Raw genomic sequence first — 26376 nt, 5'->3', positions numbered from 1 at the left:
GTGGTCCCAAAACTGAAATACAGGTGCGCTAAAAATGCAGCATCATTTCAAAGGACGTCCATCCTCTACATTGCTGGAATTGCACAGGAAGAGACATACAAAAGGAGCTTTCCAAACACCGCCGATAATTAGATAACCTGCCTTACCCAGAGCCAAAGGATTTGATTGTATATTTGACCACAGATTGTCTCACATAACTGAGTTTACGAAGAAAGAGGCACAGAGGGAAAATTGTGTTTTGAGGGTGGAGTTGCAGGCCAAAGCAAGATTAAAGGTCTTTTGTGGAGGTGGTGACAAGCTTTTGGTCTCAAAGATGTAGCCAGATGGCTAGTTTAGAGCAAATGTCTGAGATTAGATTGGTCGAGCCAAATGACTGTTAAGTGATAGCAGAAGAAGTCTTATGTCAGAATGATGTCGAGGGAGGATTTGTGTGTTTGTATGTGGGATAATAAACATTGCTGTATGTATGTATATGTTTGTCTGTGTGTGTTACTTTGGATTTTTCCTGGCAGCTACTGTATAGGCCGCAAATCTCCCAAGTAAGTGACTGATCAAGCCGATTAACTACAACAGTGATTGACAATACACAAACCCCATCACATTCCCGCTGTCACTGTCTCTCTCTCCCACAAACTCACACACACACACACATACACACACACACACACACACTGCAGCTTGGCATGTCATCTTCTGGCTGAGTTTAGGATCGCCGGGGGTTGAGTCCCACTAGGAATGTTATCTAACTTGCATGGCAGCAGATGGTCTATGTAACTCTGTTTCACCCTTGAGAGGAAAAAAATGAACATCTTTAGGAGGAGTGAGATCCAAACATGCAGCATGTTGCAATGTTTGTTGTGGTTGGGGCTTGGCTCAGAGGAAGGGAGTGTTAGAGGTGCTGGAAGCCTTTTAACTAAGTGTAGATGCGAACCCAACATACACACACACTCACACACACAGACATTAATATTCTCCCTCTCCTGAGGCTGCTGGTGGTTTGGCTGAGGAGAGGAGGTGGTGGTTGGGGTCTTTCCTCAGACACTGCTGGGGGTGATAGAGACGCCTGCCCACTTAACCACCAGCCACGTGAGCCATTAGCCCAAAAAAATGCATTTATGTGTCCAGCTGGACCTTGTGTTTATGTGTGTTTTTTTTCTATTAGTGTGTGCATACACTCATTTGCTTTTGTATTTGTGAGTTTTTATTTTATTCAAAGTGCTATTTATTACATCTGTGCTGTAACTGCTGTTATAATTACGGTAAACAAATGAAATAAGGTTTAATAAGACTGGTCTATCTCATTCCAGTAGTATTTTTGTAAAACAACTAACCACTGACTTTTCCCACTCCAAAGCCCCATTAAATTTTTTTCTTTTAAGTAATACCCTCAATCTTACTCAACACAGAAACACAGGAGGCGCCTGGATAATGTAACAGTGCTATAGGATAGGTTCACAATTTTTCAAGTGTGTCTTAAAACAACAGTCAGGTGTCCATATTCAAATGTCAGTGTAAGTGATGGGGGCCAAAATCCAGTGTTTACACAGTCATTTGTGTAAAAAATGCATTTAAAAGTTTATCTGAAGCTTATATGAGGCTTCAGCAGTCTGAGTTAGTCATATGTACTTGAAATATTGTGAACCCGTCCTGTAGATTGTTTCAACTTCATGTTTTTTTATGATAGTTTAGCATAGTGAATGGCTCTAAATACTTTAATACTCGTGAGCCTTGGTCACAGTTGCTATGGAGAATAAGCCAGTCAGAGGTGCCAATCAGAGCTGTCACAAATTCAGAACACTTCATTGGAGCAGTTGTGAACAAAGCACAGCGCCAGAATTGCCAAATGTAACCAAAATGATTCCAGAATCTGAAAGTGAATTTGTTTAAGCTGCAGACTGTATTATCAGTTTCCCCCTTAACCCTACGCTTAACAGAAATTCATGCACCGCGACAGAATGTACCTTCATATTCTTATCAGAGAAACAGATATTTTCTAGCAGAGTTGTCAGTCTTTTTTTAACTGATTATTCAACCTGGTGGGTTTCATGCCAGTGAAGTGATAAAATTGCTCTAACCGTGAGTCACCGAACATCATGGAGACAATGAATAGGACTTTAACTTCGGGAACCACAGGCACCTGAAATAACTCTCTCACTTTGCAACTCTATTGCCAGGAATCCTGAAACCTTTAGTTGTGTTTGCACTGCTATGACAGAGCCCTCTTTCTTTTTTCTGTTATAAAGCAAAGTTCTTTCATGCCATAAAGTATTGACGCAGTTTCTCTAACTAAATCTGACTTGATGAGATATGTGAAATTGACTGCATAATAGATGCTACAAATCTTAGTACCCTTAAAATGATGGAGTACCCAAAGGATCTAATCTTAGCGCAGTAAACCGTTAATGTGAAAACCCATATACAGCAGGTCTGACACAGCAGTGGAATTTTCTTGCTGTTTATCAGAAAGTTCAAAGATGAATTGCGTAAATGGAAACTGGTAGCAGTCTGCGAGGACATGAATTTATGTCTATAACCTTTGACAGGAAACATGTTTTCTTTGGTTGTTAGAGTACAGGAAGAAGTTGGTTACTGGATAGATGCAGAGTAGGAAAGATTTTGTCGGTCACCACTTAGAGTCACATCTTTAGACATCTATAGAAATTTAGACTGTCTAATCCAACGTCATCTTCATAAACTGCAGTTTCAAAGGGTTGCTTTTATGAAATATTTTTGATTGCCCACTCTCCTCTCTGGTGTGGTTCCTTGTGTTTTTAATAATCACTTCTCTCGATTCTTTCCCAAATTTCATATTTCTCCGGTATACAATATTTAGTTCTTCTTATGTGAAAGCTTTTTGCTGAGGTTTTTTTCTGAAGTCTGGTTTACATTATAAACCATCATGTCATTTTGATCACTATATTACATCCAGCTGAACGCCAGCAGAATCATTGCAGTCCTCATACAGTAAATAGATGTAGACATTGAAATAAACTCTCAGTCTGACCCTGTTTTACCTCATGCTGTTTGTTCTCCTTGCTTCTCCCTTCCTAAACTGCTGCAGGGTCCTCCACATCCCAACCTCTGCTTTCCTCTCTTTGCACGTTTCTTTCTCTGCTCTTTGTTTAGCAAGCATCTGATGTATATTTTGGGGTTTTGTTTAAAATATTGGAACCTGAAAATAGTATGATAGTAGCAGTGGTGTCTATCTATTAGGGGTGGGAATCTTTGGGAATCTCACGATTCGATTCCAATTCTTTGGAGTCAATCATTCTCGACTGAATGAACAGAAAAAGGGGGCACAATTTTCAGTCTCTTGCTCCACTATACTGTGTGCCATACTTTAACTTTTTATTTTAAAAAGTTAACTGCGATTAATGAATGAATTGATTTGAAAGCATCTTACAGTCTCCTGCCTGTATGATAACAACACAATGAGGAGGAGTTGGAGTGCTCCGCTGTGTTATTAATGTCATGTCTCCAGCAGTGGAGAGCAGCTGCTCTGTTGCACCACTAGCTCCAGGGAAAGCCATCGCTGTCCAAGACGCTGAGTGACCGCAGAGTTTTTGGGGTGAAAAACTGAGCACAGACTTATTTTCTTCACCTCAGAGTTGGTTTAAATTGTTTAATGCTGCAGTGTGTGTTGGTCAGCTGGTCTCGTTTGTTACTGCTGGAGTTTGCTGCTCCGCTCTGCTAACATTAGTCTCTGAGTGACAGCATGAAAGTATTCACAGTATACTTCATGTTCATCTCGCAAAGGTAGTTATTTAGCCATTAAATAAAAACATGCTTGCAACCACTGCCTATTTTGAAGATGAAACGCAAGATAACTCTAGCGTGTATGCACTGTGGACTGTCTGGGTGCTGCACTGCCCTCTTAGTTGAGTTCCAACATCACGTTATTAACTAACTTTTAGAAAATTGATTTTTGACATTTGTGAAAAGATGAAGAATTGTCCACATCCGCATTGCGATGCATCTAAGAATCTATTTTTTTCCCCCACCCCTACTATCTGTACCTCTTCGATGGCCTATCAAATACAAAAATGCAGATGATAGATTGCAGTTGCAGATTGATTTTTAGTATGTATTTTCTATGCTATATGTTTTTAGGTTTTAGTCTATGATATATGCTTTTAGTGTGTTCTTAGATAACATTGTACTCACCAAAATAATTGCTGAAACAATTCCAACTGAAGGTCAACTGAGCAAACTCCCTTCGTTGATTAAGATGTGTTGCCATACATGTGATACAGATAAAAGCTCCAAAAAAAAAAGCTAGCAAGTAAACTTTGAATCAAGATTGTTTTGTCCAACTACTATTTCCTAGGCCAAAAATGAACTTTGATGCTCGTTTTGAGTATTTTGAAACTTGCTTTGTTTACATCCATGTCTGCTCTTGCTGTTTTCCTCCCTGCCTTTGCTGGCAAATTACTACTACAAATTTCTTTCTTGGCGCTCTACCTCAACCATCTGTCAATCTGTTGAATGGCATGAAATAGAAAATGTATTGAGTCGCTGCATGCTTATGCACATACATATGTGCGTCTTCCTGTGTATGTACAAGATAAAAACAGAATGGGGACCTGTTCATAAAAACATGCTCCATAGCATTACTAGTGATAAAAGCTCCACTTTTAAGTATCAATTCGTTTTTTAGTGTAGTTTTTGTTGTTTCTCATTATTCTATCCAGAATGATTTGGGCAAAACACTGGAAAGAGGTGGGCAGATCAGGTGTTATTATCTAAACAACAATCTGATATTATCATCATGACTGTATCAGAAAAAAAAATCTGATTAAGTAGTTGAAAAGAGCAAGTTGTAAGAATCTGATTGCAATTCATATTCACTATTGCTCAGAAGGTTAGGAACTCCAACATTGCTGCTGTATATCACCTGAGACCCCTCAATGAAAAACCTTTTATACCAGTTTTGACAACTCTTTTCTATGCTGTATGTTTAAGTCAGTGTTAGATGCTCAGATTGCATAAAATGTGCTAAGCTCTTAACAGTGCAGGGCATACAGAACAGATACTCTTCCCTCCGAGTAATGAGAACCAGAAGCTGGTGCTCTGAAGAGAGATTTCCACTGTACACTGCATCGCACTGCTGTTTTGAGATGTGACCTACAGTATCCAAACTCAACAGTAACAAATGACTCATCTGTTCTTATTGTATTTGTTGAGTAATACGATAAATCTCATGTTTCTCTTGGCAAATATCTTTGTCGCCATATCCTCATGCGTCACATTCTGTATGAAACGCTCAGAAGGTAATGTCTTAAGTAACTGTGGAATCAGTGCATGTTTCATGCCAAATGGTCCCACAAAGGTCAAAAAAGCCAAGTTAGATGGCCTGTTTTCCTTGACTGGGAGACTGGAAATATTAAGTTGTAATCTCTGTGCTGTCAAGCTACATCTATCGGTCTGTTAAATAGATGTAGAAGAGTTTTCTTTCACAATATCGACACTCATTAACTGCATAAAAGAAAGAACTGTTTCCAGCACTAATGGAAGGTAAATGGAGGATAGCAGAATGAAGGAGGACTTGCACAACATCTGCCACCGTATAGCCCTGTGCTGCTCTGGCGGTGCCTGTGCAGCAGAATTTGTTGGTCTATAGTTCGATAAAGATCTCAGTTCCACTCCGGTCTAGGTTTACTGCTTCTTACAGGACAGCTTATAGAGATTTCATTCTTGGATTCTGCTTCCTAACTCTGACATTTACAGACATGGGGTTTTGGATCATCCACACTCACACAGGGGCATGGAAACATAACCCCCGCTGTTCAACTCCTCCACCCCTCTATCCTCCCTCTCCCTCCTATTATAACCAGACCCAGCTCCTATAAAGCTCTCTGGCTGGGCTGCGGTCCTGGCAGGCAGCTTGTATATCTGCCGGGCTCCGCTCTGCTCTGTTTGCTCTGGTCTCGGTGCTGGTTCTGGAAGAGAATCTGGGGCCCAAGGTGACCCACATCTGCCCCCCCCCCCCGTGCTCATATAGTGGCAGCAATTGTAGAGGTGCCCCTTCATGAATTTCTCGCTTCTGTGCTACAGACTATCTTTTACCCAGCTATCATTTTAGATAGATTGTGCTGTGGCACAAGGTAAAATCAAAGTTTAATTAACCCACCAGCACCTTTGATCTACCTAAATTTAAATAAATTGAGTCTTTTTGATACAATTGGCCATTAAGTTTTCAAGGATTTATTACACTGTTGGGGTGCCACACAGTTTTTAAGATAAGGAGACATAATATATTGAAAATGACATCAATTACCAAAAAGTAGGAACACACCAATTCGACTTTTTCCCCCAGTACTGATTCTGATATCAATGGTGGTTGATACAGCATAGCAATCCAATACTGGTGCTTTTTTTCCCCTTATTTAAAATCGGCAAAGCTCCCTGTGTGGACTTATTACAGTAAGATCATTCTTCCAAGTTTAAACCAACATCCTTTCTAGGCTTCTGCAAATTTAATCATATTGGTCCTAGAAAGTTTATGAAATTGTGTCATTACAATACTTAATATAATGCTTCAACATCTCTTCATCAACCAAAACCAACCTTTTAAGCTAATGTTACATGGTGTTTTTTAAACTTTGCTCTAAAGGCTTGTCGTGAATAAGATGTGACGCCAGTTCTCGTTTTCTGAGCTGTTCTCCTTTATGCAGTTTTGTTAAACATATAATAAAGAGCATTTCATCCACGTTATGTTTCAAATTATCTACATCTAAATTTTTGGTAACGTTAGCTATATCCGCAAAAGACATAGTCAGCACTTGTATTGTAAAGCGCATGCCATAAGTGAAGGTTTAGTATCTGTAGTTGGTTTATGCATCACAATTAGCTCACCACCATTAGCTTCATCCAATTCGGTTCACTGATGTCTGGCTGATACCTGATCTGCTTAATAAGATCAGTATTGGCGCTGATAACAATCCAGTGGTTTGGATTGATGATCCCTATCAAGAGGATGAAAGTCTTATATGTCAAAACATAAAGTATGTTACTTGATCATATTAATGTATTTTTCATAGTACTAGCAGTCTGGGAAAATGGTGGTGCTATAGTCCCATTGGCAGAATAGTGAGTGGTAAAAACCAATTGGACATTACTTTAGCATCCAGTTTTGGATAGCTGGCCTGTTCTGCAGCGCCATCGTTTTAGCACAAAGACATCATTAAAGCACAAGAAGCATGAACGCCAAAGAGCGCAAATCAAGCCACACTCCCCAACAATTTATTGTTGTTGTCCATGCTAAGTTTGATTTTTTTGTCCACTCTGCACCTCAATTACCTCAAATGATCCATGTAAGCGGCCATGATTGTCCGGAGACTGGTAGTGATGAAAGAAAGCAGGGATGAGCATCCCCACTGGCCAGTCAGATGCAATTTGAGCCGAAGCTTACATTCCCCTTTTTCAGACCACAGCATGAATTGAAATGAAAAGTACAGCAATTATCTTTTTTTTTTTCTTTATTTCAAATTCCAGAGGAATGACGTTGACAGAGCAGGCCTTGGTGCATCCTGCTTGTGCAGAGAGAATTAGCTGATAAAGACAGTAAAAGATCAAAATACACAAATTTCAAAGTAGCACATAGCAGGATGAGAGAACAACAAAGGTGAGCTGTATGGAAAGAAAGGAGAAATCAAGAGTGATCCAGTGGTTTGAAATAGTGCGGTGGTAACAGGTCACTGTGGCCTTCCTCATCCCTCTTTTCACTCTCCCTCTTTCATCTTTCATTCCTCAGGTCAGCACCACCTCAGCCTAACTGCCAAGGGAAAAACAAGTTGGGCCACTGCTGATGACGTCATACCATTGACTGCAAGGTGGTGATGGAGTGATGGCCTGTGTATGTACGTATGTGTGTATATATATGAGTGATTTTGTAGTTGTAGCGAAAGCTCAAAGAGCTACTGTGACCCCACTTTTGCTTCATTACTCCCAATTTACCACTAAACATCCACACAAGTGTGTGTGAAGTTACTTATGGGGTGATAGTAAGATGTCAATGAGCTTTCACCCACACTAAACTGACTTGAAAACACTCAATGGAACATTCAAAACCACTAATGGCTTCTAATGGTGAATGACATCAGAGCTGTCATGTTTCTTGTTATTTTTCACTTTTTCTCTTTCATTGCAGCCTCTCTCTCTCTCTCTCTCTCCGTCACTCCATGTTTTACTTTTCGCTGAAGAGTATGGTCTTGTATGTGGACGCTTGTGAAGTCCTCGGCCTCTCCTGGCCTGTGCGCTGATAGATTTAGTAGGATGGAGAGGGTGTGACGGAGCGACTTTGTTCAGTACCTGCCTTCTGTCTGCCTTCTACCACCCTCTCTGGATGGAAAAAGAGTGGAAAGTAACTGTGTCAGAAGCTGAAAGAGGACATAGGAGAGGGAAAGTATGACAATTCACACCACAGGCGTTCATGCTGTAATCACTACTCATATCTCTTTTTTTAATTTCATTTGCAACTGGAGTGATAGCCAATCTGAACATGAACTGACAGCAATGTTGAAAAGACATATACGTGCAGTAATAATGACAAAACATGCACATATGCTTTTGTTTGAAGCACATTTCAGTCATAATATATCATTGAGGTCTTGAGTGCAATTAGGCGTCTCCCCAAGTGTCAGTCGAGTCAGTGATTTGGCTTTCTATTCATTGTTGTGTCTTGTTGTCCTCAATGCAGCAACTGCCAGAACTATGACATTTGTCTCAGATGAATGACGCAAGATTTACTTGTTGTCATGGAAATGTTGACGTATGTGGAGTGTTGGAGTACAAATGGCATGTCAGCTCAGAGTCTCTGGATCTGACTTTGCACAATTTTAATATTTAGAGACAGGAAAAAAAATACAATATGTGATATATAAATATATAAAAATATTGGTTACATACAAGTGTATGGTGGCCTTTTTAGGGCATCTCAGAATCACCTCATAAAGCTTAACTCTATTATGAGAGTTGGCTGTCATTAGTGTCAGTGATTTCCAACCAGGGATACTTGTCTTAATTGAGAACTTCTGCAGTTAGCAGGGGGTACATGGAAAGACTGTTGAGTAGCTCAACTATTTAAAAAAAATAGGATTTGATAATATCCATACATGCAAAGGAAACACACAAATGAAATTACTAATTGGCGTGAACGACCGTAGTCTGATTGCACAAGACATCTCTGTTTCAACTAAGCTGAGTCAGTTCAGCTGTAACACCTTTACACTAAAAGCATCAGACAATTTTGGTACTCTTCCAAAACCAACAATCCAACAAACACTTCACACAGAAATTGACCAGTTGTATTCAAGATTTGATCTCCTCTTGAAATCTCTTTTTCCAGTGTTCATAACTATTTTTGTCACTTTTGGATACAACCGAAGGCAACATCATGAATATCTGTCTGAGAGTCTGCGCTATTATCCTCAATTGTACTGTTCATCGCATCTCATCTTTCTCTCTGACAGCAGGCTGTTTGCCCCGCCTTCCAGTGTGGCTATTCAGAACTAATTTGTTTCAAGCCTATCCTGAACTTTTAGGAATAATAATAACAGGGATGATGCTGATGCAGAAAGTTTGAGGTGCAGCGCAGCTCTTGCACAAAGGTTACTAATGCATGCGGTTTTGAGAGTTTTCTGCAAAGTTGTGTACAAGAATAAAGAACAAACAGATTGCTGGTTAGTTTAACCAATTCCATTTGTCATCTTGGTTAGCTAGCCACAAAGCTAGATCGCATCTTCGACCAATCAAGTCGAGTTGAAATTACCAGTTGTTTAATACCACACACAGTATACAGGCATACACAACCTACATCAGAGTCTCCACAGAAAGAAACAGAATGAGAGGAAGGCTGAAAGAGAGAGGATGACTCAGGCTCTCCTCCCTACTCATCCATCCATCTATCCCTCCATCTGGTTTGCATTTGTGTGGATGTCTCTCATCCTGCAGCTCCTGCAACCCCAGTTCCTCCATTACCCCTCCCCACAAGCTGCTGGTGCCAGCTGAAGACTGAGACAGCAGAGGTTCCCTGGACATGATATAGAAACATCTTGGTCTCCACTGGCTCAAGAGCTGAGCCTCAATAAGAGACACTGGACTGGATCGGTTGTTGGCGTAAATCTGGAAGGAACGGGACACGTTGTTCTTTGTGGGAGCATTGGTCTGATTACTGAAGTGATAAAGTGGGCTAAATTAGACAGGCCTGGCTTTGGGATGAAATACACAAGGCTTTGGTTTCTATGCAGCTTTGGTTGGGATAGTAACTGACAGTTCATGGCTGGAGATGGGATTAGAGCAGAGGAAAATGTACCACCCTCTAACTTGGGCTCAGATCCTCTAGTCCGGGGGAGAAATCTGGCTCGATGACTGATGCATCACATTGTCTTTGGATGTCAGCGAGCTTGGCACGAGGCACATGGTGACGGTTCTGACGGAGCACGCTCTGGGGAATGACGCAGTAGCTCATCGATCATCCTCGCTTCCAAATGGCGTTGATAGGCCTCTGTGTGGAGGACAGGAGCCCAGACTAAGCTGAGACGCATTCAAGCCACCTCGCTAAAGACCAGAGAAAAGCGTCACTGAGTGTGGTAAAGTGTGTCCAAAATGACAGATGGCTACAGTCTGAGAAATCTGTGGTCTTGTGTTTTGTAGTGTTATAGTCTGGGGTTGTATTGCCTTTGTAGCCTAACGCTTTGTATCCTAACACCTGATTGATGCATTTGCTGTGAAATATTGAACCTCTTTTTCTAAGAGTAATAATTCAGTCAAACCAGAACACACGGATGTCGTATATTTACCGGTGGAATCAGCACTACATACTCTTTCCAGCTAACAGCCATCCCCCTGATGTCCATCTCAAATGGAAATGAGAAAAACAATCTGGCAGAATCCATGAAAGGTTTTCCATTGAACACTGTCTGATTAATGTTTGGCAATACTAAGGTATAGAACATCCTATGAACATTGTTCTCATATCCTTAGAACGTTGACCTTTTCTGGGTGTAAAAAAACCTTCACAACATACAAAAAAAAGTCTGTAAAAGTCTTATTTTATAGAAAGTGTGTATTGTACTGCTCACAAGCCCAACTTACTGTGAAATTAACATCATGGCATGCTTAAGACATGTAGTAACAATGCCAAAAGTCTGTAAATAATGGGATTGTCAGAGTTCCCTACTGGTGGAGTTCATGCTAAAATTTCTACATTTATATAAGAAAACATCCACTACTCTGTATGATTTGGTGGTGCACAGACATGCTCCAACAACAGTTGTCCCTCTCACTGAGCCCAGCGCAGCAAAACATGATTACCCTTTTGAAGCAGGCTGGAGTTAAAGTACAAACTTTACCAGAAGTTATGTAACATGTCTGCATTTTTTATTCCCATGCAGTGTCATTTACTGTAATATGCTGGCAACATTTTGGCATTTTTTCCCCACAGAAACTCTTCATCCAAAACCCTTTTGAACCTTATTTATCCTTAGCTAGTATCACCTCACAAACATGAACCATAACAAGGTTTTGCTTCTGTTATATCATTATAATTGGCCACTTATTTTGTCTCTGCTGCAGCGAGTTAAAAATGTTTGCAGTTTGGTTTGGTAGCAGGGAGGTGTCTGGTTGTGAGGAGGTGCCATATGAGAGAGCGTCATGCCCTTTAGAGCAGATTGAAATCAAGTGTTTGGAGTCCTTTATTCCATCCCTGGAGCATTTACTCCATTAGTGTGTTGCATTTGGCCAGGTGAGAATGATGCCATTTGAACTGGGGTCCATACAAAATAAGTGTTGACTGAAAAATGCGGGTTTCACTCTACTGGCAAGCAAACTGCAGTGAGGTTCATTACAATTGTAATCTGAACCAACAAAAGAAAACAAACCCCAAATCACTGAATTTTATGGGTATGAGGAGACGGATGTTGACTTCTGATAGCCAGCAGTTACTCAAGCTTGGAAAGCTGATCATAACAAAATGAGCTGAGGGAAAACCGCAGTCTGGACGGATGCTCATATTCGACTATTTTTTCATATTTTCTTAACTAGATGGAATTCTAATAAACAAGCTGCCAGTGACTCATGTGAGTTTGAAGCAAACTGAAGGTGTCATTGTACCTTTTAATAAGAGCAGAGAGGGAGGTAGCAGTCCTGTGCTATTGCATAGAATGCTTCAAGATATCTCAACAGACAAGTTTTATTCCTTCTGACAACGGGTCAGGAGACTTCCTATGTGGTGCACCACAGTGTAGGATTTCATTCAAAGCCCCCTTTTATTGCAGGGGAAGAGCTATTGTGTTGGTGATGTCGGCTTGGCGTGGCGTGGAGTCAGAGTGTGTGAATGCATGTGTGTTTGGGCTGGGTGGGTCTGGCGAGTTTGCTGTGTGGACATGTATCTGTGGGGAGGGGAGCTAAGCTTGGTTTGATGACATCTTTATTGTGAGTGTGACTAGTGACCCCCCCCCCCCCCCCCCCCCTCCACCCCAACACACACATAAACACACACAGACAGGGATTTTGCTCACATGCCACCCATGTGGGAGAAAAAGCATGAAAACGTCCTCTGTCTCCCACCCAAGCTGAGAATTGAGTTGTCCAAATTTTTTTTTTAAAAGTACGATATTGTTCGACATAGACGTGTTGGCGAATCAGGTTTCTCCCTCCTGACATCATATCCCCTCGTTGTTACTCTTTCTGGGAGTCTGGGTTACCTTGACAACATGTGCATAAGCAGGATTGAGTAATGGTTTGCTAGACCCCCTGAAGTTTGACAAGCCTTTGTGTTTTTTGCTAATAAACATCTTGATTAGCATGCAGAGGTGAAGGGACATGGGGAAGTGATCTGGCATGAGGTAACATATCAGTGAACGGCTTTAACTTCACATCTTTCACTTTTGAAGTTTTAATCAGCCGGGTATGACAGCACTCCTGAGTATAAGCATGCACAGAGAGCCGTCACAGCACGAACACAGACACCCTTCCCTTCCCGGCCCTCTGCTCAGATGAGCCAAAGTTTGCTCTTCCCATGGTGCTTTGTGCTCGGGTGATATCCCAGCCGCGCCGCTTTCCTCTGAACTCCCACAACTTCATCAAAGAGGAATGAGCGGAGCAAGGAGGGGCAGGAAAAACCAAAAAAGAAAAAAAAGAGGGAGAGAAAGAGCTCTGTTTTCCTAATCACATCCCCACGGGGTTTCAACAGTGGAGGTGAGGGCGAAGTAAACAATTTTGTTTATCGTGTTATTGTTGTGTTGTTCTTTCATTTCGTGGCCTCTTTTGTTTCAAGCTTTTCTATTTTTTTGCTGAGGAATAGAGGGGTGATTAATGCAGATCCCCTCCCTATTACTCGCTCTTCTCTTCTGTTTTGGGAAGATTCCCCCTGGTAATTAATTCACAGCAGAATTAATTAGAGTGAGAGGAGAAGAGAGGGGGGGGCAGCATCTCGAGAGGGAGGCATGCAAAGATATTTAGAGAGAAAAGGGGGGGACAATAAAGAAAAATGAAGACAAGGACGATGAGAGAGGAAGAAAAATAGGGAGAAAAGAATAAAATGGGTTTTTAAAAAGAATATTTTGCACTGCTTCTTCTTCTTGCTCTAGGCTGCCTCACAGACCCCCCCCCCCCCTCCTCCTCATAGCTGTGTCCAATAAGGCTGACAGAAATTAAGAGTCCAAATTAGGTTTGCCCTGAGCCTGGTGGCACTCTGCTGAGCCTTACTGCAGAGCGAGATGGGGGCGATGAGGACGAAGATAACAGATTTAGAGATTTTGATAGATGGATTGAGTGGCTGACTAATGGAAAATGATGTATGGACATATGGATGATGTCTGAAAGATGAGAGGATGAGAGAATGGAGGGAGCGAGAAAGTAAGGAGAAAGGGCGAATGATGAGGGGGGTTGAGGGAGGTGCTATGCCTATATCTTTGCCTATGTTTTGCTTAAATTTGATTGGTCTCCTCGGTCGTTGCGTCATGCGGATTGGTCTCCAAGAGCAAAGTGAAAAGGGGTCTAACATCCAAGTGTTGTACAGCTACCAACATAAAGACAGAAGTATTCTTCAAGAATTATTCCTCTCTAAACTCAATCAAGCACTTTTCCATTTTGATTCCGTGTCGAATGCCAGTTTTTTTGACTGTGAATGACTTGATTGAGACCATAACGAATCTCTGGAGCTGGAGACGCACGCCTCTTAGCTAATTAGCTAACTGTATTAAGGAATTGTAATGTGCTTATTCATTCTCAGGTATAGTCTCCATCCCATTTTCATCACTTGGCTGGCGCCTCTTTTCCTGCTTCCCTCCCTCCCTTCCTCCCTCTTCCCCCTTAGCCACAATCTCACCTCTGTTTCCTACTCTCCTCCTCCATGGCCCTTTACTCCCAGTCAAAGTTCCTTTTTTCCACTTACCTATGCTCTCTGTTTCAACCTTGTGTGAGTTTATTATTCAAGCTCTCCTGCAGAAACAGCAAAGGTAGATGCTGAACTCCTGCGGCACTTTCATTCCATCCTCAGGAGGAATGTGGATCCAGCTTCTTTTCATAGTTTAGCTTACTTCAGCTGTTATAATTAATCTTATTAAGATTCCATTGCATCAAACCAAGCGCTCCCAATTCCTCCCTAAGCTGTATCAACAAATAATAAATGTGTGGTACCCCACATGACAAAAGTGTGCACAGGAAGAAGAGGGCAGGACACGGAGTAAAGAAAAAGCATCTTAAGAACAAAAAAATGTGTCAAAATTGCAAAAAAAAAACCCCAAAAAACAGTGATGTGAGGAAGAACAAAAACGCTGTCCTTGTAGGGTAATAAAGTTGTCTGCTGTGCGGAACTTGATTCAGAAACGAAGATGACAGTCGAAAACACAGATGTTACTTCTACTAACCCTAACCCTAACCCTAATCCTAACCCTAACCCTAACCCTAACACCTAAACGTCACAAAAACAAACAAACAAGCAAAAAATCAATATGATGAAAATATGGGAAAATCCCTTTCGCCTTAAAAAGACAGTAGAGGCTCTGGTCAACACTCAAGATGCTACTCGATGCCTTCACAACCTGTCCAACCTACTTTGATGTTTTACATTAATGTTAAGTTTCTAGCAGCAGTTGAGGCAGAAATGCAGCAGATCGATGGTCAAGCCAAATTCTGGAATCATATGAGCTTAACAATCTATTTTTATAGGTAATTCATCAGGTGGAAAAATGGTTAATGTAACAATTGATCAAACACTGTGTAAGCAGTCTCGCCTCATACTGTAGTTGGGCAAGGCCCCAGTTTTGGGGAATTGGCTGCATCTGACTACAAGGGAGCAGTGTATTATGTACAATTTTTACCAGATTTTTAGGAAACCATTTGTTCAAAGGTATTTTGAAGAGTAGACAACTAACTGAAAAAAGCAGCATGTCCTTTATCAGTAATTATCATATTAATTGCACTAAATATGTTTTCATTAAAAATATGTTGCCCCTAAGAATCAGAGAAAAACATGATCTCTATTCTTAGTGGAAATAAAGATTCACATTTTGGGCACTGCTGCTGGGAAACTTACAGTACCTGTTCCTGTTGATAGCGTCCAGATGTGCCCAATCTCTCACTATAAGCCGCACAACTGGCCTGGTCTTTGTCAGTAGTTTGCAAGTACTGATTCCAGATTCATGTTCCCATTCAGGACATGATAGAAGGGAGAGACACATTCTGGTCAGCAGTTGTAAATCACCTCTAATCCTGATTGCATGGTATGTTCTTCTTTACATATTTTGGTTCTCTTCTCTTGCTTTTCAGGGAGAGTAGCTGTAATTTTGGAATACAACCAACAAAGAACCAAGGAAAGGAGTTATGAAGCACAAGCCTATGGTATGTTGAAGCTTAACTTATTAAAAGTGGATACAAGTTCGACATCCAGCCAACCCCTATCCCATCACATCTCCCCATTTCTCTCTCTACAGCCTGAAACCCTGAGAAACGCCAGCTTAATGGAACTACAACATGTTCTCTGCTCACCATCCACTGTCTGGTAACGTCTGATGGAGCGATCTGCCTCGTTAGTTTATATTAGATTCAAGACAGGTTTGCTAGAGCAATTACACCGTGACCGATGGTGGGAATATGGCCTTGTTTCTGCACACTGATGTTTCCTTATTCTTTAGGGAGGAAACATTTGGAAAGCATTTAGAAGATATTGTCTTTTTTTATTTCTGTTCACCTCATGTGTTTGATCCTCTGCATTAGGCTTGAACTATCTTTAGTTTGTCTGCCATCCCCCCCATGTTTCCCACCTCTTCACTTTACCTTGTGTTCGCGGCGTAGCCATGTAAACACGCCGCTAATCAGATTCTATGTGTTAGTGTGGCATGTGTTTGTGCACCCAGATAACGTAGGTGTAAAGTGATAAGACTAAGTGAATGATTCCCTCTAGTAAACAGAGCAAAGCAGGAGACAGAGCAGAGGGCAGGCCAACTGCCATGGGAATCTGGATAATCCATTCTGCTCACTTTATTAACATCATTATGGAGGAAACAGAGAGAGAGAGAGAGAGAGAGGGAGTGATGGAAGGCAGGGGGAAGAGCAAGACAGATGGAGGAATTGTGGGCTGAGAGTGAGAGAGAGTTGATTGCAGAAACTGCGTTACAGTGGTGAGAACAAATGAGGGATCAGAGGTCAGAGGAAGAGAAAGGCCTGTAGGATAATAATAGTTTCATTAGACATAAAGATCAGTAAATATGCTGTAAAATAAGACCCACCAACCCTGTGCAAGCTCTATTCTGGCAGACATAAGAACATGCAAGCTCAAATCAAGGACCTTCTAGCTGTGAAAGTGCGACAATGCTAACCACACAACCACCAAGCCTAGTGTGCCAATGTGGTTAGTGTCACATAAAGGCTTATTGTACTCAAATAATGCTTGTTTGACACTTTTAAAGAGTCACTCCACCAATTTCACAAATCGAGTTCAGTTTCCTTATCACGAGAAATCATACTCAGCCTATCTTCTGTGACTCTGAAAGGATATTTTCAAAGTTTAATGTCATCAGGGTTTTCAGCTAAACACACCACTGAATTGCATTGTGAAAACTGTAGGATACAGTTTTTGTGGAGTTTAACCTATACTAGAGACTAATTTCTGATTAGATTTAGACTATTCACTCTTTTTAAATTGTCTGAGTCCCCCAATTTTACATAACTGCAATAGTAAATCATTAGAGTACACTTTTAAAGCATATATCCAACCATTATCAACCTATACCATATTTTGGCTGGACTGAAGGGGGGGCCAGCCCTATAGTGAGTGAGTTTCACCATTGGTCGGCTGGCTGTGTTGAAGTTTCCTCATTGACCGTTGCTCTTTCAAATCAGCATGAGATGATGGATGCAGAGGACAGCAGTGATGCAGAGTGACCATGTTTCTGCTCCGAGCTCTGACGCTCTCAGCTCTGGTGTTAAATACAGAGAAGTCGGCTAAACACCTGTTTGATCAGATGCGTACCAGCATCTCTGCATCTCCTGGTGTGATCGACTCTCCGACAGCGCTGTCAGCAGCCGGCCGGAGAGATGCTCTGCAGTGCACTTGGATTTTATGACTGAAGTAATACCAGGACGCAAACTTTGTATTTCTCTCACATTTTCACATCACGATGAATGACAGCATTAAAACACAAGTCTTGCAGGTGAAACGTGAATCATGAAGCTGTTATAGCAGGTTAGTGTGGGGCGGCTGCTCTGCAGGTGATCTGTAACTGCGGTAATTTCATTTATAATTTCCACCGCAGCCTCCTTAACCAGGAAAGAGACATAAAAACGCACATAGAGGCAGGAGGGAGTTAAAGCACAATTAAAACACCCCAAGTAACAATCACTGACAAAACACTCAATACAGTGAAAAACGAGAGACATCCGCTGACTGAAATAGATGAAAGAGCAGGGGGACTTAATAATAATTAGAAGAGTTATAATTAGAATAAATCAGTTCCCTTTCAAATCAAATATCCAAAGATATGAGTGGAAAGTATTGTTCTTGCAACTGCATTTATGACCTTTTTTGACTCAAAGCTTAACCATGTCATGTGATATGCAACTTCAGTACACTTTACTAGCAAATATATCTAGGACAACTACAGAAAATTGCAGATGAACATTTAATAACCAGGAATTTACATTATAGACACTACCACTGACTATCCCTGTAACAAACTGGCCACAATTTCATAGAAGGACCATAAATGATCCAACCATATATTAGGTTTTGACCTAATCTTGCTATATTTAATGTCTTATTGTTCAGTAGAGTAGTAAATTTTATATTTGTGCTGCAATAATTATGTCGCTGTATCTTCCAAAACAAGTTTTGCAAGATGGCGGTACTTCAGCCCCGTATCCTAGGATTTGTGTTTACAATTTAGGTCCACTGCCAATTTTCAATGCCAACACAGAAAGTTGTCTACCCATTATGTAGCAAAGTGGACTGTAAGGACATGGAGGTCGGGGTGGTGGATGGCCAGTTGAATGTTGATGCAAAATGCGTTTCTGTGAACCATAGCCACAATCTTTTCCTATCATTAATCCTATCATCCTATCATAGTGTTTTAGTTGCCTGACCCAAAGCCAAACAAAAAAACAGTATCTAAACGGTGGGATTTTATAAGAAGCCACTTAATGACGAAAAATGGTTTGTCTAGAGTTGGGAAGGCCTGTGAGAGTGTCAGTTGGTCACTTCCCACACTGGTTATGAAAGATTACACATTACAAGCAACAAAGAAAAACTAACCTCCATCAGCTTCAACCATCGGGGGGGTCACGGTTTCTCTGCTCGATAGTCATTAGCTGAAGACTGCGGTTGAACTGGCGGTTCCCAAGTGTGAATGTAACTGCCTGAATGTGAAGCCGAGCGTTTCTGAAAACGACCCTGCATGCTGAGTCTTCCTTGGGAAAATAACAATGTTAGGAAAGCAAAAACGGAGATACGAGACGAGGTTGGACACAGAAGAAAAAGAACTAATGTTTCTTTTATTTTCTGTGAGTAAATCAATGGCAAGAAGTTCATCTGTTTGGAGCCTAAAGTGGCTTTAAAGCCAGGACGATGCAGATTATTGTTTTGGAATACAGTTTTTCATGATGTTATCAATTCTGTCCTCTAACTACTTGAGGGCTTTCTCTTTGTCACTGGCACGCTGGCAGATTTAATGTCTTTGGTCTCTCTGCTCACATCCAAAAGAAAGCTCATTTTACAATGTTTGTCTTGAGCTGATTTAATTAATCTGCTTATCCTCTGTTTATTGTCAATTATGTCAAACTTATTGCCATTTCTGGAAAATGCAGCTCAGAAAAAGTGAGCAGACCCAGCGTGTTGAGAGGAGTAAAGAGGACAGCCAGGGAAATTTCCAAATAAAAGCGGGCCATGCACAAGTATTAGAATTAGGAGTGTCACACAAACAACTTTCTCATTGTGGAAAAAGTAATGAGCTCAATTCTGATTCCGCTCACATCAAGAGCCGCTTTTTTGGTCGCACGGGTTTGGAGGTTAGCGTCCGTTGTGATGGCTTTTATGAGTGTGGCGGCATGGCACACTGGAGACAGAGCACACACACACACACACACAGACATTATTCTCTAATGTATGTGTCACTGCGTCTCTCTTTTTTTGCAAGCAGACACATACACAAACAATTTTACACTCCTACTAAAAAACACACTAAAATCCAAAGACACACCTACACACACCCTAACACACACCTCCAGCCAGACTGTTGGATAAGCCTCATTTAGCCTGGTGTGTAACTGTCTCTGTGTAACGAATGGCTTGTGTCCTACAGTCACGAGTCCAGCCAGACCAACAGCATTACAAGTCCCTACACTGACCAGACACACACTCACAATATGCCTAAACACACACTGCTCAACACTACCCAGATATCCTGCTTCCAGCTCCATCTATCACCTCCACGTCCATGCTATGCTTCATATCAGGGGCCACTTCAGTCCTTCCAGTCCCAGGACCGCATGCTGTTTCGGGCGGTCGCCGGTGCCACACCTCCCCTCCCTTTGGGTGGAACTCCCCTGTTTAAGATGCACCATCACGTCCTCAGCTACCGCCACCACTTTCTCATTCTGTCCACAGCTACCGGCAGCGGGAAATTATGACAAATGGCCTGGTTTTCATGGCTGTTTTTTCTTCCTATTTCTCAGTTTGTTCTTCATGTTGAGAAAAAGAAAATAAAAAAAAAAATAAAAAAAAGCCTGAAAAGATTAAAACTTTCCATTTTTGTTGATGACTCAACACAGCGCAGTGTTTTGTGGTTTGACCTTTTATGAGGTGTGCGTGTGTGTATGAGTATAAATGTGTATAGTATGGGTGTGTCTTACTGATGTGCATGTGTGTAAACGTTAAATGGGAGTATGCATGTACGCGTACGGCCTTGGCACACAGATGGGTGCGTGCAAAGGATGAACAGAAGGAGGATGAGAGACTCTGAAGAAACCCAGCGGGGCTATGAATGTTTTTGTCTCCAGGTTACTGCAACTGGAGCTGATGTTCAGGCTGTTCTCTGCTGCATGTAAGGCAAAATGCGACGGCCAAATGGCAGTGGGAGGAAACTATTTGATTTCAGCATCCACAAATCGTGGGTACCTGGCGTCCAGGGTGTACCATGACTGCCGCCCAGTGCATGCTGGGATAAACTGATATAGAAAATGTTTGGATGACATCATGGGCAGATTAACCTTTTTTGGAGGTCTTTGAGCAAAAAAATTGCTGTTGGGAGCATTACTGACCACCAGAATAGCCTGCCATTTGTGCTTTATGTGTGTAATGTACAGTGTACACAGTAGATCATACATGACAGCTTATTATATGCCTGGAGATGCAGAAACCAACCAGTACTTGTATGCTGGTGTAATCCTACCTGGCACCAGGTGGCTATTAGGTTAATCATGCAAACACAATCTAACTATAAAGGAAGGACTCTCTGTCTGTTTGTCTGTCCTTTGCATATCTCAAGAACTGTTTATCTGATTGACTTCACACTTGGCAGGTGTATTGCTTGGGACCCAAGGAAGTACAGTGTCCAATTTGGTGCAATATGGACACACGACATGTTTAATATTAATAAACTTTGAATAAACAAGCAAATAGCGAATCCCTCAGCTCCGAGTCTGAGCATGGAATATGCTCTCTAGAAGTAACGGAAGAACAGGGTGTTGAAGTGGTGACCATCTTTCGCTGCTGGAGTGGAGCATTTCTCAGAATCTGGAAATGAATTTGGATTAGTTTGAGTGGATATTCTTACTCAGGATAAAATTTGATGATTTGGAAATTGCATAGAGCCTAACTGGAAATGGCTAAATGACGTGTGTAATAGTCAAATAACAAACTACTGAAAATATTGAGTGTGAGGGTTCATTAAACCTCAAGTCACTGCATGAGTGGTTTTCACCAAAAAATTTTTATGTTTCTGATTTTTTTGTACTCCACAATAATAAAACCATAAGCATGAGCACAGCCGGCGATCAGAGCTGTACAGCAAGTCAGAGAACAGCAATTTCACATGGGAAAAAAGAGAAAAGTACACAGTGAAAACTCAGCTTTTAATCAAAAATAGACAGACTCTTAGGCTACTTCCCACAGGCAATTCAAAACCAGTATGTCTCATGTAAGTGCAAATCTTTTGAGCAAATATACCCACTCAAATGATCCAAACTGAAGCCACAGAAAATAAACGATTAAGAGCCCAATATGATTGATCCACTTTATTTTAGGATGCACATTTTTTCAAAAGCTCTCTGTTATATATTTTATTTTTAAAGGCAGTCCTCATTATACTTGAAGTGAACCTTTGGCTTTTGGGGGGCATGGGAGTCCTGGACACCAGGTAAGATGACCATGTTGCATTTTGTTGGTTGGTTCAGCTTTTCTCTGAAGGTAAAGGATTTTTAATTCTCCTATACAGAGATTGCATTCACCTCCCTATTGTGGCCCCACTTTGTAATTTAGGCTGTTAAGAAATTTAATACCGTGCAAAAAGTACAGAGTTAAATCAACATGGAACAGTTCATGTTTCCATTACCAAACTATCAACATTTTATTTATCACTTCTTCCAGTTTTGCTCCTATAATCTAGCCCTAAACTCAGACAATGACTCAGACTATGACATGTAAGGTCATAGTTAACAGGTCATCACAGCCAGCTCACAGATTGAACTGAACTTCTTATCATCTGTGTGAAAACAGCCGTCCGTATTGATCACTACCTACCGGACTGGTAAATATTGACCCATTGTGACTTCCCACCAGATCCTCAGATTAGAAGCAACTCACAGTGCCAGTTCAGTGGGAAAGCATGTGTATTTGCAAAAGCAGATCGCAAACAGGCGCAGTCACAGTGACTACAGCAAGTATATGTAAACAGCAGAAAGACCTTGAGTTATAAGGTTTCACACCTCTGCACATTTTGGTATAAACTCCTCCTTAATGATGTATGCTGCTGGGCTGCAAAGGCAAAATATCCACAGTTACTTTAAATGAAAGTATGCTACTTTTTTGACTTAATATTTTTTGGTTTTGGTTTTCAGTTCAGCTTTTACTGTTTTACTGTCCATTTTCTGTTGGTGGTAGTCTTTGTTTGGCCATAATGGCTGTTGCTACCCAGTTATGTTACTTACTTACTTTACTTACTCTGGTGAGGTAGAGACTTTACAGTCGATAAAACATTCTAAATTCTTTAATCTAAGTACTAATTACTCTGTAATATCTTACTATAATATTTCTGAATATGTTTTGACTTTATCAAACATCATCTTTTTCCTTTTACCATATTATATATTAATATGCAACAAACTGACACCAGTACTGGATGCAAAAATCAGACAGAACAGACAGTGAAGTTCAGTATAAAACATTCTTTACTTTGCCAATAATCAGACTTTAATTCAACAATTTGAAAGTAATTAGATAGAGTAAACAAATCATGTGGCAGAGGAAAGTATTAAGTTTGCAAGTGGTGATCAAAAGGAGGGAAAGGCAAGAATGAAGACATGCAAGCCCTCGTCAGTGCTGGCAGGGAACAACACTAAGTTACCACTTTATTAGGTCCACAAACTAATGCAGTCTAATACAACAGCCCTGCAACAAATCCCATCTTCATGAAGGTTTGCGCTACAGAAGCATCTAAACTGTCCATAAATTTCAGTTAGCACCACTCTAAAACAAAAGCTGAACATTTTAACCTTCATGAAGGTAGGCTTTATGACAGGATTGTTGTGTTAGACTGAATTTGTTTTCAGTTAGTTGTATCTATATACTGAGACCTATGGAGTGCTGGGGAACAGGTGATGGGGGAGAGGCAGGAACCTGATGGGGAATCTCAATGGCAACTGTGAAGGGATAAGATGTTAGTACTGCAAGGTAGCAGGCTAAACAGGAGAAATCAAGGCTAAGATGGAGAGACAAAGACCTGATCAAACCAAGACTGTAAGCTACTTTCTTTAGCTCAACAGTGAGAGTAGGGACTGTTATAACCTACTTTATTTTTCCAACTGTCACAGGTGGTACTGTGGTAGTAAAACTTCACAGTCAGCAGAATATTCATAACACAGCTACATCAGGAACACCACACCCAACGTTATGGTAAAGTTTGGCGCCCATTGTACATTTTGTCACGGTCTGAGTGGAACCATTGGGCAGGGGTGTTATTGGCTAAATGTGCCAGTTTACCATCTAAAACTTGAATCCTTAAACAGCAGCTGCAAAAGGTTTTATGAATTGAGAATAAGAGGAAACTCAACATGTACTGAAAACTGGCTTATAAGAGTTGGCTCATGAAGGTAGGAAAATGTAAAGGAGTAGTTAAAATTGCAGGAATTCCTTTTGTCAGGACAATGCTGATAAAAGGTGGTGCTGAAAACATTATGTGTCCACTAAGTGATGGCCCACCATGTTGTGGAAAGCTAGAAGTTCATGTTTATCCCCCAGAGGCCTTGTGGGTATAATTCAAAATTTGTGATGGGAGGTGCCATCACTCTTGGCCCCTTTCTCCAACATCCAAGCCAGCTTTCTAGGCACTCAGCCCAAACTGCAGAGGGAAGACAGGAGTAGTTACATCAGGTTTTGTGTGTTAGTGAATGTCTCAGTGACTCAGTCCAATCTTTTAAAAAGCCTCTAATTAAAAAGTTTAATAGACGATTAAACCACATCATCCAGTCTGTGTGTTTCTCGTTTCAGATTCATTCCTGCATAGCAATCAGACCAGTAGGTCCCAGGCCTGCGGTTTTACACACACACACACCCACACACACACACACACACACATATACACACACAGTACATACTGTAAAAGCTGAAAATGATCTTTTTCCCTTTCTATTTCTCTTGTTTATTTTTTTCTTCCTTTATTCGTACTCTGTCTTTCCTTCACGTCTTCTCTGTCTCTAATCCCCAACTTCTCAACCCCCACCACTGGGCCTGATGACGTCTCTAGTAGGCAGCACATGTGCAGGATTATCAGATGCTTGTAAGGGAGGAGATAGTGTTTCTCTCTCTATAATTTTCCAGTTTTTTACCGTCTTGCATTGTACAATGATCTGTCTCTGCCCAGGGTCAGACGCAGGTGTCGGGTTACTCGGTTCTGAGGGCCTGCAGCCGGAAAGAATCATGGGTTAAAATCAATAATCCCTGTCCTGTTCTGTGCACTTGCACCATTGGTTTTCTTAGATTTTCATGACTGATAAAATCACTGATAATACATTGCTGTAATAATGTGTGATGATAGGATAAGTAAAGAATGTTAGAAGTTTTAAAATTTGCTTTTCAAGAAAGCTAAAGTCCACAACCTTGCTGTTAGTATATAGCTGAAGTCAAGCAAAACTGCGGCATTAGTCCAAATTGCTTGGCATCAGTTAAAACATCTATACCAGTTTTCACTTGTTTCTTATTTTCTCCCAAATTGGAATGCCCAGTTCCCTATGCACTAAGGTCATTGTCAGTGCTTCCTCCACTCTTGACCTGGGGAGGGAAACACAACAAATGAAGGCCCCAAGGCCACAACAAAGACATGATCCCTCACTGGCCTCCCAATTGTAAATATGGCCAATTATGTTATCAGTACACAAGACTGGAGGTACTGGAAATCAAACCCCAGGTCCAGATGCATAAAAACTATGAACAAACATATCAATACTTCTGTCAATTTAGACCTGTAAGTGGAAAGAACAGTAAGAAAAAAGTGCCCATTGTTTTACATCAGCACAGTTAAATCATTAAAGATGAAATACTCTAGACATATTTAGTTTTAATTAACCTCGGCTTCCTCGTCGGCACACTTGTGCATTTGTAACTGAGCAATATGAAAAAAAAAGAAACAATAGAGGAACATAATTGCACTGTAACCATTTCTACGATGGTTTAGATGTGATAGGTCTTGGCTGGTTGCTAACGGCTGACAAAGAAGACAGATTGGTCTCCTCTGTGTGTGGATTTTGCATCAACTCACAGTAGGAACACACATACACTTGCACCTTGTGCCAGGCCCGCACACATATACACATACCTCATCCAGAGCAGTAACCCTGCTTGTAATGAGGAAAAAACAGATTTCTCTGTAATTAACTTCAAAGTAAAGGTGCTTACACCGGCCAATTGAACCAAACTAAAAGAAAGCGGAGATGCCCCCTCACTCACACAGCCCTGAAATTAAACAGACTACAGTGAGACAAGAATATTTGTATTCTTAATTCTCTCTCCGTGCCTACCCATTTTTTAATTTCATTTATCTCTGTGTTGATTTTTAGTTCTCCTATAGCTTTGTTTCCAAACCTCAGTGTTTTAGTTTGAACTCCAGCTAACCACAGACATTTGGCCAGTGGATTTTTTTGTTGAAAAATCAAATATACAGTAAGGAACCTGGAATCAGAGTTAGAGAAAATGAACTCCCTCTGTGCTACAGTCATGCCGTCATGAGAATGGCGATACAGTGGGATTATACATGTTGTGAAGCCAACCTAGATATGCAAATGTTAAATAAGCATGCATTGTTCTGCCTCTGGACTTCCCAATATCTGTCCAGACACAGAAAGTCACGATTAAGACTTTACTTGGCAATTTTTTCAGTATGTTGTCACTGATTTTAACCTATGAAAAGTGTATGTAAAAGTTGTAACTAACTATTAAAAAGTAAGAGTTGTTTTACTCTTACTGCTCTGTGGGTTTATATACAGGAATATGGCTACTGAAAAGGATTATTGCACCAGTATCTGTTTGTAAAATGTGGTGTCTATGTTCCTTTGTGCTCCACAGGGGCCAAAGCGTATTGTTTACAGAGAAAATTAAATTGGGTAGGTCACCAAAAGGCATAAATGGAAAAAGACATAAACAAGCATGCAACCTTCTAGAGGAGTATCATG

General features: G+C 40.9%; 1 long non-coding RNA gene across 1 annotated transcript in view; it reads left to right on the top strand.

Annotated features, from left to right (window-relative positions):
• Window positions 1-7441: 7441 nt before the first annotated feature.
• LOC137172061 (uncharacterized) overlaps window positions 7442-26376 on the top strand; it is a 38383-nt gene continuing 19448 nt past the window's right edge. The window contains exons 1-3 of the long non-coding RNA XR_010924872.1: window positions 7442-7859; window positions 15772-15843; window positions 15936-16003. This is a non-coding gene — a long non-coding RNA (uncharacterized lncRNA). The remainder of the gene's footprint in view (window positions 7860-15771; window positions 15844-15935; window positions 16004-26376) is intronic.

The sequence above is a fragment of the Thunnus thynnus genome, chromosome 20, assembly GCF_963924715.1.
Source record: "Thunnus thynnus chromosome 20, fThuThy2.1, whole genome shotgun sequence".
Classification (NCBI taxonomy): Eukaryota; Metazoa; Chordata; class Actinopteri; order Scombriformes; family Scombridae; genus Thunnus; species Thunnus thynnus.
The sequence above is the reverse complement of the archived record's forward strand: the minus strand, read 5'-3'. Positions and strand labels throughout refer to the sequence as shown.